The sequence below is a fragment of the Macaca nemestrina genome, chromosome 9 (genome assembly GCF_043159975.1).
Source record: "Macaca nemestrina isolate mMacNem1 chromosome 9, mMacNem.hap1, whole genome shotgun sequence".
Taxonomy (NCBI): Eukaryota; Metazoa; Chordata; class Mammalia; order Primates; family Cercopithecidae; genus Macaca; species Macaca nemestrina.
The window spans coordinates 74,688,182-74,694,849 of record NC_092133.1 but is presented as its reverse complement, the minus strand read 5'-3'; positions in this window follow the sequence as shown (position 1 = coordinate 74,694,849).

The following is a 6,668-nucleotide window of genomic DNA, read 5'->3' as shown; positions in this document are numbered from 1 at the left end:
CTTGGGGTTGTGCAGTGAGTAGGACAGCAATCATTATAGGGAAAGAAAAGAGGTGTGCTGGTATCCTCTATTCTCCCCGGGCTGCCCCTCAGTTCCTTGCCCTTCCCTTGCCCTGCTCCAGCCTGGGAGGTGGCCCCTATTGACTACATCAGTGGCTCCCTCCAGCAGCTGGCAAGGATCTAGAAAGGAGTAAGGAGAGAGCTTGTGCATTTCCTCCCCTCTTTCTTCCTGCTCAGGCCGCCTTCCAGGCAGTGGCTGCTGGCACCCTCTTCTGTGAGTCTGGCTCTCCTGGGGTTCGGCTAGCACAGTGCCTCCCACCCCCACTGACCCTTCAGCCTTAGGGAGGGTCATGTCATGCCACTGTTGCTAGTCAATGAGAGCATCCTCATCTCTTGGGAGTTTCCCTGACGCTGCTCACACAATGACCTTGTCTCTTCACTGGAAGCATCTGGAGTGAATTCTGTTTCCTGCTAGAGCCCTGAATTCACACCCAGACCTCTGCTGCCAGGCCTTGCCTCTCTTATCCCCCAGCCCACCCCTGCCTCCCTTCCAGGGCCCCTGCATCTTCTCTCCTCAGCAGACACATCCAACCCACCCACCGTGCTTGTGGGACACAGTCTGGAGGCCCCTCCCTCCTCCACCTTGCTCCCAGGGTGTGGAAACTTGGGCAGGGGAAGGCTGGAAACAGTGTGTGGGTACAGCTCTGGGAACCTCAGAGGTTGCTCCCACTCTGCTCCTTCTCACTCTTTCCCTGGCCTGCACCTAGATGGGTGGGGACCTTGGGTACTTCCTCTATCCTGGCTGACCCCAGAGCTCCAGGGCACCAGGATCCTGGCCAGGCCTCAGGGCACAGCATTCTGGGAAGGCTCAGAGCCAAGGCAGCCGGGGCCAAGGGAGGCCAGGCCTGTTTCCAGTTTGGCCTTCCTTTGTTTTGCTGTTTCTGCTGTGGCCAGTGTGTCAGATCAATGTCATCCTTAAATCAACAACTTGCATGGAGCCATGGCCCTCATTGACCATCAATTACCACAGGCCTGTCACCTTTGAAAGCATGTCAGCTGGCGCTCAGCATCTGCTCCTGCCACCTGCACACTGCAGCTGAGCAAACACGGAGTGACCAGAGCTCACCAGGGTCAGCCAGGGGTGGCTTCATCTTCCTTCCCCTCCGTGGCCCGATCCCTAAACCAAGGGGAAGAAAGCTGGTTTCCTTGTGGGAAAGGCCCTAAACACTGCATGGGAGCAGGTCTCTGAGTAGCTCTGGGAGTGATGGAAGCAGTTAGCTCAGGGAGAGATTTCTGGGTCAGGCCTATCTCTGTCACTTATTAGCTTTGGGATCTTAGACAAGTTTCTCCACTTCTAAGCCTCATTCTCATCTCTATTTCACCAAAAATGAAGAGAGTCTTGACTCTTAAGAGCTGCTGTAAGGTGCACACTCGGTAACCATAATAATGTAAATATTTCTAGAATGCCTCCCACGTGCATAGCACTGGGCTGAGCACTTGAATTCCACCATTTGATTACTCCACCATCCCATGAGGTTTTGCTTAGTGAGAGCCCATAGAGCAGAGGAAACAAGGCTCAGTGTGGCCAAGTGGCTTGTCCAACATCTCACAGCTAATGAAGAGCGAAGCTGAGATCCCAATCCTGCGCTCTCTGATTTCAGAGACCTCATTATTTTTAATCTTTTTTCTTTTTTAGGCTTGCATCTCTCTGGCCTTACTTTTTAAGTTTTTGCTATGGATATTTTCAGAGATGCACAAACATAAAAGAATAATACAATGAACTCCCATGGGCCCATTACCCAGCTTCTGTGATTACCAACACTCTGCTGTTCTTTCATCTATCCCCATTCCCACTCTTTTTTCTTTTAGGGCATTTTAAAACAAATGCCGGGCATGGGATTCCACCAGTAAATACATGAGTACCACACAGCCTCGATTCTGCATCATTGTCTGACCCCCTTGAATCACTCTCCATCAAGGCTCTGCAGACGGGCAGTGCAGAAAGATCAGAGGCCAATTCAGACCTGGGCTCAAACCCAAGCCTTGTTATTGTGTCTCTGTGGGCCTTTAATATGTCACTGCACCTCTCTGACCATCCAGCTTTTCTGTAAAATGAAGACCATGATTGGAACTTCTCTGAGGTATCATGTAAACAAGATAATGAATGCTGGTGGGCCAGCATGTGGGACAGGCTTAATATACCAAGTTCCCCTTCCTGGGCCCAGTGTATTTGTTTCCCAGGGCTGCTGTGACAAAACACCACAAACTGGGTGACTCAAAACAACAGCGATTTATTCTGCCACAGTTCTGGAGGTCCAAAGTCTGAAGCTAAGTTATCAGCAGGGCCATGCTCTCACTGCAGGCACCAGGGGAGGCTCTGCTTGGGCCTCTCCTGGCTTCTGGTGGGTGCTGGCCATCCTTGGCTTGTGGCAGCACCACTCTGACCTCTGCGTCTATCTTCACATGGCCTCTCCATCTGTGTGTCTGTGTCCAAATTTCCCTCTTCTTATAAGCACATCAGTTATTGGATTAGGACCCACCCTGATCCACTGTGGCCTCATCTTAACTTGATTACATCTGCAAAGACCCTATGTCCAAATAAGGTCACATTCACAAGTTCAGGGTGGACATGAACCCAGCACCCCCAAGCTGCTGCCTACTGCTCGGGTCTGGGGGAGCTTTCTAGGGCAGGTCTGGGGACCTCCCATGCTGCCCGCTTGAGACTGAGAAACTCAATTCCCAGAGGAGGGAAGAGTCTCCCTGATGCCCTTTGCCCTGCACCAGTCGTCCTGGTCTCCAGCTTCCCAGAAGCTCTGGCACTTGCGAGAAGGAAACCCATCCTCAAGGTGGCTGCCTGCCACATGCCTTTCCACCACACTCAGAACAAAGTCCTATTTCCTGGTCCATAGCCCTTGCTGGGTTCACCTCAGCACCCCCTTTACCCCCTGCCACCCACATCAGCCTTCCTTTGGGCCCTAAGTGCCGTGAGCCCAGCTGCCTCCTGTCCCTCGCTTGTGCTCTCCGTCTCCACAACCCTTCACCTGGGTAACTCCCATCATCCATTGGGCCTCACCTTAACCATCACCCCCCAACACATACATGGAGGCCTTCCTGATTCCACTCAGCAGTCCTTCATGCTGTCCTTTCTTGAAACATCCTGTTCTTTCTCTCCAATGCACTAATCACAATATCTATCCATTCTAGTGTTTACGTGTGCCCTGACTTTCTCCCCTACTATAAACCCCATGAGGGCAGTAACCAGATATTCCATTTACCTCTGCATCCAGCACTCAACACAATGTCTGGCACACCGCAGATGCCCAATAAACATATACTCACCCATCAATAATGAAGTCACTCTTCAGAACCTTCTAATTGTGCAGGGGAGAGAGGTCAAAGAGAGAGGGATTCCTTCTCTTGCTGAGAAGGTAGAGCCTCCATCTGGAGGCCCACAAATGCACCTTTGTTGGAAAATCTCTGCTTCTCATGGGCTCCACACACAGCTCTGGGCTTGGCCTCTGGAGTCACACGGAAGCCCCAGCACCTCTGCACCATCTCTGCCTTTCCTTCATGAGCAGATGGCTCCATGCTCCTCCACATGGGCCTTTCCTTCCCCATCATGGCAGCCCCAGTTGGTTCTTTTCCTCCCCTTCCATCAGGGTCCAGGCTTCACCCCTTCTCCTTCTCTGCTCCATTTCCTCCATGTCCCACCTCAGGTTCCACGTCCAGATCTGAGACCTCACAGGGAGGCATTCCAGGCATTCAAGATGGAGGGGCCCTTTGGCCTGAGCCACCAAATAAGCCTCACAGGGAGGTGTTCCATGCACTCAAGATGAGGGGGAGCCCTTTGGCCTGGGCCACCACACCTCAGGTTGGCCTGGCCCTTATTTTAGGCTGGCTTCCCCTTGCCAATGTGTGGGATTTCTGGAGGGGAGGCCCTGGACCCAAAACATGAAGTTGGCGATAGGACTGGCCCTAGGCAGCAGATGAGTGGGAGGTGCCTATGACCCTTGCATGGGAAGCATGGGGACAGTATCTTGATGTGACCCACCCAGAGCTCAAGGCATAGCATGTGTTAGCGGCACCCCTCCCACACCAAGCCCTACAACCCAAAGATGCAGCTTATTTGGCTGCCACACGACATAAGACCCCATGTGTGCCTACCGACCACTGGAATCCCAAACGGCAAGCCAGAGGACACAAAAGCACCCTTTTATGAGGACAAACTCTTTACAATCCAAATTAGACCCACAGGGTCTAGCTGGGGCTGAGTTCTACAACCTTGAAGGTGAGGCCTGCACATGATCCCTGATGACCAGATAGAAACAAGAGATGTCATTCCCCGAATGCATGGCATGGGAGAAAAATGACTATATAGGGATATTGAGCTGGAAAATGCCACAAACATTATCAGATTCAGCCCTCTGCCTTCAAGTAACAGAGGAACCCTGATAAGACACCTGAGACCCTCACTGGGGAATCATCCAGGCCAAAATGCCCAGCGAGTTCGGGTGGGAATCAGGGCCCTGTAAGCCCTGGACAGTGTTTGCTCCACCACTGCTGCAGGAAAAGGCAGCAGGAGCCCATACCAAGGAGGAGGTGGAGAGGATGGGAAGACCTGGCAACACCCATTTACACCTCTGCCAGCACCTCTGGGCACTGTCCAGGACACATCCTCTACCCAACAGCCCTACTCTACTGCACTGGGAAGGCTGCTCCCAGTGATTTCTCTCCCAGCAAAGTGAAATTGACCATGACATGCTAAAAATCTAAAAATCCAAGGAAATGGCAAACAAAGGGACGGAGACTTCAGCCAGTTTTTAAGTAAACAGAATCAGACCTTGCACCCCTGGGCCTTTGCTGGTCCTCTCCTCCCTGGTGCAGACATCTTCACTCCCACTCTCTTGCCCTGAGTGTGCCTTGGGTGTCACTAGAAAACCTAGGCTGTTTAGGGAAAGACCCAGCCCTCCCCAGCTGCACCCCCACAAGGCAGATATGGATGAGTTTCAAGCAGGCGTCATGGAAATGTCACTTCCACCAGCCGCACCCCTTCCATTCACCCCCACGCAGCAGGGCCCTCTTCCCAATCCTGCCTGTCTGAAATGGGAGGCCAACCCTGGAACTTTTCAATCAGACAGAATTCCCACTGCTCTGCTTTTTGTTTTATTTTCTCTTTCTCTCTCCCTCCCCAGCATTAGTAATAACTGGCTTGGATGCTGGGATGAGTCAGCCCCACTGGAGGACCAATTAGCTCGCCCACAGGCAACCTATTAACTCTTCCCAGGACCCCAGGTATCAGGCAGCAGGCTCCCCTCTTCATGAACCCCAAGGGCTAGTGCATTCAGGGGCTCCTCCTTCGGGCCCTCTCCAGCCGTGGCATCCAACCCATTTCCCTCGCCTCCTGCCACTGCCTGGATCCAGGTCTCATCACCTCCTCTGGACTTGTTCCCCAACCTCTAACAGGTCTCCCTGCCTCAGATACCATCTCCTGCCATTCTCTTCCCTCCCTAACTGCTTGTACAGTGACTTCATAAAACCAGCTCTGCTCATGGCACAACCCTGCTCAAAAACTCTCTGTGGCTCCTTGTTGCCCAAAAAGGTAATATTTATTCTTGCCAGACTTGCACTTACCATCCACTCTAGAATCTGTTGTCCTCCTTTTCTAACCCTCTCTGGAGCTGGTCCCTTATGTGAACCCTGCCCAGGGCCTAAACACCTACCCAACCCCAAGGCTCTGCACCTTTGCTGCTGCTGGTTCTTCTATTTCGAATACAATCTCTTAACGTGTGGAAATCCAGCCCCTCTCTCAAAGCTTGGCTTCAACCCTACCTACTCTTTAAAGCCTCCCCACTACCCTTCATTCGAAAACCACTCCTTCCCTTCAGAACTCTATTGCATTTCTGCCACTCAGCACATAGCAAGTTCCAATTGTAATTTCATGGAACTACTCCTCACAGGCTTGGTCTTCTCAACAAGATTCGAACCGTCTTATCATCAACATCAGTATTCAACAATGGGGGATCATTTTAATAAATTACAGAATATCCTAACAGTAGGTTAAAAATAAGTGACGGAAGAAATGATTGAAGATTGATACAAAAAGATATTGATTATATATTAATTTGGAAGAAAAAAAGATTACAAACAAGGTGCGCCTGAAGTGTCCAGTTTTGCTTGAAATACATGCATGCATAAGAAAAGAGTCAGATTCTTCAACATAAGGTTGAACAGTATTTTTTAAACCTGGATAGTGATATTATGAATCATTTTCTACTTTGAATCTGTATTTTCAATAGTAAATATGTATCATTGTATAATAAAAAGCAATAAAATGTGTGTTTAAGATTGAGGGATTAGACATTTTAAAGTACTTTGGGACCAGGAAGATGAGTTCTTCAGGCTCTTTTCGTATTCATCACAGGGCCGGAAATATAGGGCACACTCATTTTGTGCGTGCATTGGCAGTGCAGCTGTTGAGGATTATGAAGATCTAAACTTTTCAGCGTCCATCAGTCCCAAACCCTTCCTTTTGAAGTGGAAGAAGCCCACGGTCTTTTCATCCTACTCTTGAGCATTTCTCTGGGCCAGGCCGTTTGCTGGGAGCTTCACCTGCAGTCCAAAATCCACCACTCAGGACCTGCCTCCTGGCTTTGGGAAAAAAGCCAGGAG